Source organism: Pleurodeles waltl, chromosome 3_1 (genome assembly GCF_031143425.1).
Source record: "Pleurodeles waltl isolate 20211129_DDA chromosome 3_1, aPleWal1.hap1.20221129, whole genome shotgun sequence".
Classification (NCBI taxonomy): domain Eukaryota; kingdom Metazoa; phylum Chordata; class Amphibia; order Caudata; family Salamandridae; genus Pleurodeles; species Pleurodeles waltl.
Window position 1 is genome coordinate 1,928,117,509 of NC_090440.1, and position 12,952 is coordinate 1,928,130,460.

The following is a 12,952-nucleotide window of genomic DNA, read 5'->3' on the forward strand; positions in this document are numbered from 1 at the left end:
TTGAACCTGCTAAATCCTGATCAGCTCTCACTGCAGTATATGCTCAGCATGTAGGACAGGGTGGAGACACTACCATTAGGGATGGATAGTCGCAACAACCTCGTCTGCATCCCTTATTCGGCCAAATGGTCTGACAAAACTGTCGACCTGGGCTTCAGTGTCGGGCAGGACATGCTGTTCAAGGAGAACCTTGATCACTGAAGGCTTCAAGCCTGGCTTCAATGTCTCCATTATGCTCTTCTCCGTAAGCACCCCCACAATGGTGGAGATCCACTTCTGGGTGTCAGGAAGTTGATGTGCCTAACAGGGCACGCGTGTGGAGTGTCTGATGGAGACTATGGGTATGGCATTGCTTCTTTTAAGTGACTCATCATGTGTGCTGGAACTGTCTTTGTGGGGGCATTCATTTAGGACTGAAATACTGGGAGAGAGGCACATCCACTGTGTCTTTTCTCTCAGGGCCAGGTTTGGCCACTTTATTGCTTTGGTTTGTATGAAGACTTGCGTTGTGTTTGGGCAGTGCATTGATTTCATTTGTATGACATGACTGGCCACCTCTCGGTTTTTAGAACTGGGCAGTGCAGCACTTTCATTTCTATACATCTAGGAAAAGGGCACATCTGCTTATGCCTTGTGTTAGGTTTGCGTCTAAGCAGGGAATAACTTTAATTTGTGTTGTAGCTGGAGGGCAGCCACATTGCATGCATTATCACACAGCATCCACACTAAACACTCTACTACATGCCCACTTTGCAAACACACAGAGTTATGTAACTACTTCATTCCCTTTCCCTACACACCGGACAAACCCAACATGCCATGTCAGTACATCATCCTCCTTTCTTACATCCAGCTTAAAAGTCAAACCAGTGACACAATGATCCAGAAACAAGGCAAAATCTCACATCTTCTCTATCTTCCACAAGAAACACATGCACGCCCACTGACACAATACGCTCCCATCACATTCTCATGCATATACACAAAAATGCAGCCCAGCACTCCAACATGCCCAACATCTAGTCACACTAAGGCCCTCATTCTGACCCTGGCGGTCGGCGGAGAGGCGGCGGTCGGACCGCGAACAGACCGGCGGTCAGAAAAATGGCATTCTGACCGCGGCGGTCACCGCCGCGATCGCCCGCCACTTCCCCACTCCGACCGCCACGGCGGTCATGACCGCCGGGCTGGAGTTTGCGCACTCCGGCCCGGCGGTCGTCCCAAGACCGCCAACGGTATCATGACCCTGCCTACTGCCGCGGTTTCTTGTGGTCGGGAACCGCCATGCGAACCATGGCGGTAAGCACTATCGGGGCCAGGGAATTCCTTCCCTGGCACTGATAGGGGTCTACCCCACCCCCCACTACCCACCCGAGTCCTCCCCCCACACCCTCCACCCCCCTGCCACCCCCCAGAGGTGGTACGAACCCCCTCCCCACCCCCACCCCGACATGCACATACATGCACCCCGACATGCACACACCCCCAACATGCACATATACACACCCCCTACACACACATACACAACGGGGACACATACCCGCACACATACATGCAGACATGCGCACCTGCCGAACAGCACACATTACCCATAGACACAGCAGCACCCCCCGCCCGCATACACGCACTCACACACCCCCTCTACACACTCACACGCACACCCCCATGCACGCCCACATCACACAACACCCCCCCTCCCCCTCCCCTGACGGACGGTCAACTTACCTTGTGCGTTGGTCCTCCGGGAGGCGACGGGAGCCATGGGGAGGTGACCGCCAACAGAACACCACCAACAGAAGACCGCCACACAGATATGTGGGTCGTAATTCTGTGGGCGGTGTTCTGCTGGCGTGGCGGTGGAGGTTGACCAGTCTCCACTTTTCCGCCGACCGCCAGTGTGGCTGCTGGCGGTTTCCCGGCGGAACGCTCCCAGCGGTCGGAATGCGCACAGCGGCATATCGCCGCGGTCGGCGGTCTTCACCGCGGCGGTAACTCGGCGGTCTCGCGAAAAGACCGCCAAGGTCAGAATGAGGGCCTAAGTGGCCAAACCACCATGACCATGAGCCAGATGGAAGAAAGCACTTACATCTGCATTCATCACCAAACGCACTGGAAGCTGCACAAATATCAGACAGAATGTCACCCTCATACAGCGATGACAGCCTTCAGCACATGCAGGCTGAAACTTCGGAAAACAAAACATTCAAACACCAGTTAGACTCCCGTGCATGCATTCACCTGTACAAACAAGACCGTCATCAATGACAGTCATCAATCCACTAGTACTCCCAGGTGTACAAAATGACGACTGGTCCAAGTGCACATATAGGTGAAATAAAACCACAAAAAGGCACAGTATACCTCACACTCCACCTCCAATGCCAGGCATCTTTCAAAATTTCACATTCTTACACAATGACGATTAGTCCCAGAACACCCTCAATTGGAACTCCAGGTCACAAAACGAAGGGTACTACCGTTCCCAACATATCATTGAGTGACTGGGTGCTACTCCTCCCCACATTTGCACACCACATGGAACTTCCCCATGCATCCTAACATGACAGAGTACTACTCTTCCTTAATTTAGCACATCATGGGCTACTCCTCCATACAGAGTCATGTGGCAGGTTATTACTCTTCCCTACTTCTGAACACTGTAGGGTACTCCCCGTGCATCCTGATGTGAGAGAGCAACTGAGAGTCTGTTCTCTCCCCCAACTGCACACCAAACCCCATGCACCCCCAAAAGCACATGCTAGTAATCCTCTTGCCCATATTTGCACACAAGAATCCCCACAATTAGTATGTGAATCCACAAAACACAGTTAAGAACTATATACCATTTGGCAAATACGTCACCCATACTCCACTTCCAAATGCCAAACACAAAGTCAAACAACGCGATTCCAACTCAGATACAAAAGGCATTCAAAAATGATAATATCAAAGCTAACACTTCAGCATGCAAAAGGGTTCTTCAGGTACAGTAGATATGCTGCATCAGTAAACCACTCATTTTAGCTTTCAGCTACTCACCATTCTAACTGGGCACTTGCGCCATTTGCCAACTCAAATTTCACTTTCAGCACATCTTCTAGCTACAACTATTTACCTCAACCAGTCGCAATACCCATTTACTACGCCCCTTTTTAAAAACATCTCTTACCACATAGTACATTCCTTAGCATAGACACTACTCAAACCACCGCCCTTATGCCACTTACTACACTCGTCTATAGCTGTATAATAATACCAGACATCTAAATACCAACCAACAACACTCACCACATTCACCTAAATTCGTCACTCACACAAAAGCAACTACTCATACCCAAGCTCACGTGCCAACACCGTTTTCTCTCCCATGACCATTGAAAACACCACTCACCTACATAACTAATCACGTTTCAAGGACAGTATCTAGTCAAGATAAAATTGCTTCACTTTCTTTCTCTCTCTCTCTCTCTCTCTCTCTCTCTCTCTCTCTCTCTCTCGCTCTCCCGCTCTCTGTCCTCTCTTTACAAAGCAAGAGCTCTTATACCAGACTTGACCACTCCTCTTAATTAGGGATGGACAACCCAGGTATCACATTGGTTCAGACCCAATTACAATGAGTTCATCTTTAAATATAACAAAGTAAAAATTATATGAACTCATTTTTATTATCTGCCCAGGTCTTCAAATGTATATTTTTTTTAACCGATAGAGACCACTCTAGTTCAAACTCCAGACATGGTCAGGATCAAACAAGAAAGCATGACCGATGGTTATTTTCTCTGGTCCAATGTTTGAACTGTAATTGCCTCTCATGCCTGCATTACATCCCTAATTGAAACATACTCAACAATTATACATTATACACAATGTTCCCTGTAAGGCGCGCACGCGCACCTTTCCTTCCCCCATCGCGCAGGCCCCTTTGGCAAGCGCGCACGTTGTTCCACCATTCCTGTACTTTGTGGTAGTTTATATGCGTTATCACATTCTAAGCCTAAATAAGCCTTTTAGAGCGATATCCGTGCTCCCCTAAGGCAGATAATGCTCATATTTGAATCTGGATTGAAGTCAATGAAAACAGCGTTTAAAGGCCGCAGGGAGTGTTTTAAACATCATTTGCTGTACTTTAGTATACAAGCGAGCAAGTGATATTTATGTTGAAAATGAATGGTTAATGAGCTAGGAAATGCTTCAGAACAGTAGAAAATGTGCTGTTATCAACTTTTCCATCATTGTCGTACTTCATAGTTGTTTAATATGCATTATCACTTTCTCAGCTCAAATAAGCCGTTTAGAGCGATAGTCGTGCTCTCCTATTGCAGAAAATGCTCATATTTGAATCTGGATTGAAGTCAATGAAAACAGGGTTTAAAGGCCGCGGGGAGTGTTTTAAACATCATTTGGCGTACTTTAGCATACAAGCGAGCAAGTGATATTTATGTTGAAAATTAATGGTTAATGAGCTAGGAAATGCTTCAGAACAGTAGAAAATGTGCTGTTATCAACTTTTCCATCATTGTCGTACTTCATAGTTGTTTATATGCATTATCGCTTTCTCAGCTCAAATAAGCCTTTTAGAGCGATGGTCGTGCTCTCCTATTGCGGAAAATGCTCATATTTGAATCTGGATTGAAGTCAATGAAAACAGCGTTTAAAGGCCGCGGGGAGTGTTTCATTTGGCGTACTTTAGCATACAAGCGAGCAAGTGATATTTATGTTGAAAATTAATGGTTAATGAGCTAGGAAATGCTTCAGAACAGTAGAAAGTGTGCTGTTATCAACTTTTCCATCATTGTCGTACTTCATAGTTGTTTATATGCATTATCACTTTCTCAGCTCAAATAAGCCTTTTAGAGCGATAGTCGTGCTCTCCTATTGCAGAAAATGCTCATATTTGAATCTGGATTGAAGTCAATGAAAACAGCTTTTAAAGGCTGCGGGGAGTGTTTTAAACATCATTTGCCGTACTTTAGCACACAAGCGAGCAAGTGATATTTATGTTGAAAATTAATGGTTAATGAGCTAGGAAATGCTTCAGAACAGTAGAAAAAGTGCTGTTATCAACTTTTCCATCATTGTCGTACTTCATAATTGTTTATATGCATTATCATGTTGCTTTAGTGGTATGGAGAGGCTAATGCCAAAGATCTTGGTTAGTTATGCGCTGTGTGCATGTGAATGGTCAATTTCTTGGCGCACGTATCCTTGGCTGCAGCGCACAGAGACCGCACACTGCCGCACACAGTGGAAAAAATTAGAGGGAACATTGATTATACATCTCTTTTTACTGAAGGATGTTTTCTGTGCATGTGCCAGAAATATTCTCAAGTCCCAGGTCTTTCACAGATCCGGTCATACTGGATGACAGCCTAAATCTTTGCGTTTCAAAGGATAAACGTTTGAAGTACTTTGAATTACTTTCTGTTCTAATTCTGTTATATCGTTAATAGTTTAATCACATATCAGTAAATTAACAATACACCATACATAAAACATCCCTTTCTAGGTAAACACTCAAGGTATTTTGAAGGATTTTTCTGGTTGCAAATGGCCCGATTCAAAATGCCTTTTGTTATGTACCAAGCCCTATTTGTGATTAGGTAATCTATTATTGAATCGCAAATTGGGTTTGTGATTTGGTATTAAGAATGGGCGTGTTTAGGGCGTCCCTTCCTAATATCGAATTGCAGTGGGATGTGTGAATGTTTTGCAACCAAAATGTGGTGGCAAAACATTCGCATTTTATCACCTCAGCGCATTCGCAAATAGGAAGGGGTCCCAAAGGGACCCCGCTTCCCCTTTGTTTGCGTTTGTTAAAACATTTTTTAAGAGTAGTCAGTGGTCCCACTCTTAAAAATGAAAAGAAAGCTTTTCTTTCTTCTTTTAGAAATGCACCCTGTTTTCCTTTAAGGGAAACGGGCTGTATTTTTTTTTTTTTTTAAAGATTGCTTTATTTAAAAGCAGTCACAGACATGGTGGTCTGCTGACCCTAGCTGTTCACTATCCCTGTGATGTTAGCAATTCCTAATGGGTCTCAAAGTGAGGCCTACCTCATTATTATTCATGAGGTAGGTCTAATTGAAATGCCCTCGAACTCACACAATGTGTGAAACACACATTTGTACATGGGTGTTTGCGATTGCCAAATGGCGAATCACAAATATTCGCTATTTGGTAATCGCAAACCATTCACTACTTACATCTGGCCTCCAAGTGATGCATAACCAGGGGCGTAACAAAGGTCCCCTAGTTTCCGCAATGGGGATGAGGGACACCCAGACATTAAATTACAGAGGTGGCCCCCACGGACTTTGATGCCTGGCTGCTAAACAATAAAGATAAAGTAATTACTTGTAAATTGCAACAAGTATCCATAGGCACTGACATAGGGGAGAGGGCTGGAGCAGCACCCCAAAAAAAACACATTGGCATTCAGAAGGTGAATGGACAATAAAGACACCTTTAAATTTGGTTTTTATCCTGTCATATTTGCTGTGCTTTTAAAGACAGAAGTCAAATGGCAGCCTATGTGTTCTGCAAATCGGTGCTTATTCTTTTTACATGGAGAGCGGTGTTTCCTTTTCTTTCCCTGACTCCAAAGTTAGAGGATTTTGTAAAGTGAAAAACTGGCAATATTACTTGGGTAAAGAGAATGTGGAAGGAAAGACTGTGGTATGTCAGTTTTTTTCTAGCACACAAGAAAGTGTAATTTCCACATATTATGTTTATGTGCTACATAGTTTTAGCAGTAAAACTGCATGCCATTGCGAATTTTGTGGCCATTTTAATGGAAAATGTGCTTTCTGTAAATGGCAATATATTACCACACAATTGTTTAGTAATATATTTGTGACAGTGTGCTCCAAAATGCACCACCAGCTACAAACCACACCTTTACCACTCTCCTGCTGTATAGACATGGCAATGGTTCTGTGTTTGTTCCTTGCGAAACACATGGATTATCCAAAATCCTTATGACTTCAGTGATGTGACATTGATTGCAACACCCTTACTCTGAAAATTGTTCCAGCATCACTGTGAGCAAGCCTGCCAAGTGTTATTACCTGAGTAGGACTGACCTATAGGGCAATCTGGAAGTTGCCAGACGGGCTAGTCTGACAGGTAATTTTGTGGGCCCTTTTTTTGCCCAGTCTTGTCTTCATTCTACTGCCTGATTGACCCGTTTTTTTATTACTGATTTTCCTACTATGACCACAAAAATGTCTGCAGCAAACACAATTGCGTGTTGACTCCCATACCTTTCAAAACACCTAGACAGCAAGTCTATCCTATGTCAAAACTCCCGGATTTACAAAGATGGACCACTTTTTAAGCTATCTCTAGCACTAATGGGGCCCCTTTTTAGGTTGAGCGTTGGGGTTCGACCTGCTGAATACTAAAGTATACAATAGAGTGAGTTACAGCGTTTTGATTTGTTAGTTGCAGTGTCCTTCAAAAATCCTTGCTTGCTAGTGCTCAGTTCTGCCTCTTTGTCCTGCCTTTTTTCACTTTGGGAGCAGCACAAAGTACTGCGTAATTGCGCTATGTCCTGTTTATCTCTTCTGTGGGGGACTTTTTTGGGGCATTTGCCTGTTTCAACTCGACAGTGTGGGTGCTTGTTCAGTCACTCCTCCCCACCAGCTCCCTCTGTAAATATAAACCAACAGCAGAGGGGGGCTTTTCCAGGGCCAGCTCGCCCTCGCTCTCTTTATTTTCAGTCTGTGTGGCAAAAAAAGTCCACTCAGTGATTTACAACGCTAGGAGCTCTAACTCGAGCAACCACAAAAGCAGTGTATTCCCCCACCCCACCCCCAGCTTTGTAAACTCCTAACCGGACTTTTCTTGCCACACAAATGAAAAAAAAACACAGCGCGATCGCGCTATGTAAACCCCAGCACGATCGGGCTGCATTTTTTTTTCTTTTCATTTGTGTGGCAAGAAAAGTCCAGTTAGGAGTTTACAATGGTAATAGCTCTAACTCGAGCAAATGTGTGACCCGTTGCATTGAAAATGCTCGTAAACTCCTCTATTTAAAATGCTCTGGGTTAGGTCCGATTCTCTCATCTTTACACGCTGCAGCAGCCCCTCCCCAACCTAGCATGACTATCAGACGGCCCCTCTCACACACTCAATTACAATGGACAACCCTGACCTGACACAGCATGTGCTGCGCCTCCTTGGACCCCTCCTTAGGGCATGACAAGGAGGAGTCACCAGGGGAGACGCTGCTTCTGAAAGCAGCGTTCATTCTCCCCTCCCAAGGACGATTAGTTGCTTCTATGCAGGAGTTCTCTCTTTGTTATCCCACTGAGTGGCGACACCTTCATTCACTCTGGCCGGGAGAAATATCTCTTCTACACTACCTTAACAAATCCAGAAATAAACAGTAAGGCAAGCCCTCTTCTTGCACTTTTTTCACTTAATGGAGAGGCTCTGTCACTCTGTAAGTGCCATCTGCAACATACTCGCCATGCCTTACAGGCAGAGGGTGGCCAGTCTTTTCTTTACTTTTGTCAAACCAGGGTCCCACAGAAAGTATTTAGGAGTTGTTGAAAAAATCAGGGGGCATAGTTATACTCTGTTTGCGCCGGATTTGCGTCGTTTTTTTTTACGCAAATCCGACGCAAAACTAACTCCATATTTATACTTTGGCGTTAGACCCGTCTAGCGCCAAAGATCTTGGAGTTTGCGTCATTTTTTAGCGTGGACAACTTCCTTGCGTTAATGATATGCAAGGTAGGCGTTCCCTTCTAAAAAATGACTCCGAGGCATGTGCGCCGTATTTATACTCCTGGGCAAAAATGACGCTCGGGAGTGGGCGGGTCAAAAGAAATTACGTCCAGCCGCTTTTGCGTCATTTCTTAATGCCTGGTCAGGGCAGACGTTAAGGGACCTGTGGGCTCGGAAGGAGCCCAGAGGTGCCCTCCCATGCCCCCAGGGACACCCCCTGCCACCCTTGCCCACCCCAGGAGGACGCCCAAGGATGGAGGGACCCATCCCAGGGAACTTAAGGTAAGATCAGGTAAGTATATATATATTTTTTTTTGTGGCATAGGGGGGCCTGATTTGTGCCCCCCTACATGCCACTATGCCCAATGACTATGCCCAGGGGACAGAAGTCCCCTGGGCATGGCCATTGGGCAAGGGGGCATGACTCCTGTCTTTGCTAAGACAGGAGTCATGTCAATGGAGGGTGGGAGTAAAATAAAATGGCGCTAATCAGGTTGAGGCAGATTTTTTGCCTCAGACCGACTTGCCCCATTCTTTGACGCCCAAGCTCCATTTTCCCCTACGCCGGCGCTGCCTGGTGTGGGTAATTTTTTTTTACGCACACCAGTCAGCTCCGCCGGCTAACGTCATTCCATAAATAAGGCGCCCGCATGGCGCTTTGGAATGGCGTTAGCCGGCGTTAAATTTTTTGATGCACAACTGCGTTGGCGCAGTTGTGCGCCAAAAAGTATAAATACGGCCCCAGATCTTTCATTATGGAATCCTTTCTCAAACAACATGCTAAATAATGTCCCTTCTTACAATACAAGTGAAACTGAAAGAGACAGAGGTCTGCAGTTTAATGCTTAGGACGCAACAGTGGGTCATGTGCTCTCTGCTGGGATGTTTTCCTACGTTGAACAGGTTTTATTCTGCACACGCCCTGCTCACCCATTCTTTCTGTGGTCGATAAATGGATCGTTGAGTTAATGACAGCTGTTACAGTGCCATGAAATGCCGGAAAATGCTTTGGAATGCTTTTACAGCTCAAATTATACGCACCTTTTCTCTTTTTATTCCCTGTTTCTGGAATGCTCTGCTTTTGGACTCTGTTACACTAGTGTCTGCAACTCATTTCATTCTTCCACACCGAATACATCATCGTCCTTTTATCACATTTCCGACACGCTGTGCTGATAATTTCATTTGGTTGCCAATAGTGGGCTCAAGCACTATTTCTTGGGGGCTAAGGCTTATTCATGGCACAAGTCTTAAAGAAAATAAGTGGGGGGACTGACCAAGTTAGACACTATGCAAGTGACATCACGGCGTGTGAAATCGTGAAATCGCACCTGGAATCACAGGTAGTGGCATCACAACTCATGACCTGACAGGAAATTACATCACAAGAAGTGAGATCTGGTCTTAAGATCTCACGCATATGCTTACCGCAAGAAAGCAAAGCCTTAGCTAGGGATCCCTTTGCCCATCGTGGTGCAAATGTTTTCTTCTGCGTGGGCCAAGTGTAAAGTGCAGAATAATTGTAAGTTTTCCTTTGGAAAGTGTGTATTTTAGTGTTATTGCTGTTCTTTTTTATTTCTTTTTTTAAGACAGGAAAAAAAAGAGTGCAGGAAATAAAAAGTGGAAAATGAAATTAGCGAGGAAGCTGTGTAATTGAGCTTAGACGTGCAGCACCTAGTGTCTGCAAGAGGCAAAATGCCTACAGCACCTGGTATTCCAAGGCGGTCTCCCATCCAAGTACTAACCAGGCCAGACCCTGATTAGTTTCCGAGATCGGGCGCATTCAGGGTGGTATGACCGTAGGCTGGAAAAGCTGCAGTTTCAGCTCTCTTCTGCTCACCAAGCCCACCGCCCGGAGCCTGCTGCTCTCAATCGCACCTGCACAGGCTCCCCTTGGGAAGTCGGACATGCGCTCACTGCCAGGAGCCCAATGCCCCAACCCACATGGAACACCATTTTTAGGGTCGAGTCTGCGTCGCATGCGCTTGCGAGACGCATTAGTAGTTAGAAAAGGGCTCGGAGCCCCTCCCATGTCACATCAGTGTCTTTCATTGGTTCGTGGGCTTGCCTTTCAAAATATGCTTGCTTTCATTAGTGGAAGGCATACATACGTCATGCCTTTTCCGGTGGTTAGCCCTCCTCGAGCACAGCGACCAAGTACTGAAAACATGCGAGGCTCACTGTTTTCCATCCGGTTTGTGGGCTACTTTTTATCTTTTTTTGCAGTGCGATCTCGCTTGACAGAAGTCGAGCGCTTTGCATGACATCGACACTGTTACATTGTTAATTGCACTTTTGCCTGTTACATAGATAATTGCACTTTTGCCGATAGGTTTAATGTGACAAAAAAAGTCCGGTTGAGAGTTTACAACTGCTAATAGCTCTAACTCGGAGCTTTGCAAATGCTTGTTTATTTTGGTACAGGAGCTATTTTCTGGAATAGTCTGCACCCGGGGCAAGGCAAGTAATTTGCGCCCCCTAACCCGTGGATTTAGTCTCTTCCAAGATGTTGCGCCCCCCCCTGAACCCCCCACGCTATGCCACTGGTCTGACCCTCTTCATTACCTATGCATTTGTGCCCTGTGTGTAGAGATCATCGCAAACCCGATGATGAATCATGCATTTCTGTAATAGTGTTTTTTTGTCGAATCTGCAGCCCGAGAGAAAGTGCCTTACAATCAGCCGTGTACCATGATAATCTCTCCTTTGTACTTTCGAGGGAAATAAGGTTTGACCAGATTCCCCCACAGCCGGCTTTGTTCTCATGCTGTGTCAAGCGCCAGGCAACACAAGCGGAGAGCTAGTAATGGCAGCAGAACGGCTTGGACACGGAATCCACATCTGTCATCCTGTCCAGGACAGAGGTGTTTCCTTGAGACCACTTGGTGGAGCTTAAGGTAGAAACCAAATGTCAGACTGCAGCCAGCGATTTTGTTTCAAGAGAGCTGCCTGCTGCTGTTTCGACACAACGCAGTTTGGGGAAGACAGAGACACAGATCACCCAAGGCTGGGCGTACTGTTAGTGTCACTGGGGCTAGTAAGCCATTGGCCTGGATTGACTAGCAAAAAGTGAATCAAGACTTTACCTTTTGTTTGAACTGTCAAAGTGAAAAACACATGCACTTCTGAGACAGTGTTGCCATGTATTATGTGTGACTTTGAGTAACTCCTGGCACTTTGGTCAGCACCTCTATGCATTAGGGGAGTTGAAGTTTAATTTTAATTATTACAAGCATGAACTCTGTGTAAGTGTAAAAAGCAGCTTGACATCTTTATTGAGGCTGCTATGTTCTGTTTATTTTTTAATGCTAGCGGTAGTGTACAAAAGTGTCCTCAAAAGCATTTACAAATATTATCTTAATATTCACAGCAAAGGTTACATCAAAGTGAAAAGATAAATAATGAATTATCCTTCAAAAAGGATTCCGGTTATTTCATGCGTGGTTTCCCCTCACAGTGCCTTGCAGCCGCCACCCCACCTCACCCCCGCGAGGTTTTGTTCCACCAGTGTGCATAACACAATGCTACTGGTGTTATAATATTACCTCCCCTCCTCTAAAACGGAATTTATTCAACAAATGAGAGTGCCAGACCCTCTGCTTAACAAACTGAGATAGTATTGATACTTGTGGTTTGTAAGTATCTACTGTCAATGTATGTAAGTGGGCATGAATGCAAATTCATGTATACAAGTGAATGCATGTGTGAATTTAAGGTACAAAAAATCATTCCTGCATCAAAGGGGACCTTAGGACCTCAGCACCCTTGTTTTTTCATTACCTAATTTGCGAATTCCTAATAGGAATTCACAAATTAAGAAATGTAAAGCCATTTGCACCTGGCCCAAAGAACTAATGAAGTCTCATTCCATAATAGCGATGCCCTAATAGTACATTTTTAGAAATCACAATTAGGGAATCGTTATTTTGTTACATTCCATTTTGCATTACCTAAATAGCAATTTCTTAAAATTCGCTATCTAGGTATTACAAAATGGAACTTTGATATATCTGGCCCAAAGTCTCTAGTGAAATGCCGAAGCCAGGTACCAGCTTCTTCATCAATGAGTGGCGCACCGCCCTTGATATGTAATCTCTTGTCCCGCACTTAAGGACAAAGCCCTTCCCGCCCCGTCCAGGTTGACAGGCAGAAAACATAGTTATTCAGGAGGCTTACACCCCCAAGAGGCTAACCACACCTTTAGGGTGGGCTAAGAGGCCTG

The 12,952-nt window shown here is 45.2% G+C and overlaps 1 pseudogene; it reads right to left on the reverse strand.

Moving 5' to 3' along the window:
- Positions 1-10,426: 10,426 nt before the first annotated feature.
- LOC138285973 (5S ribosomal RNA) lies at positions 10,427-10,535 on the reverse strand (annotated as a pseudogene).
- Between the last annotated feature and the right edge of the window lie 2,417 nt (positions 10,536-12,952).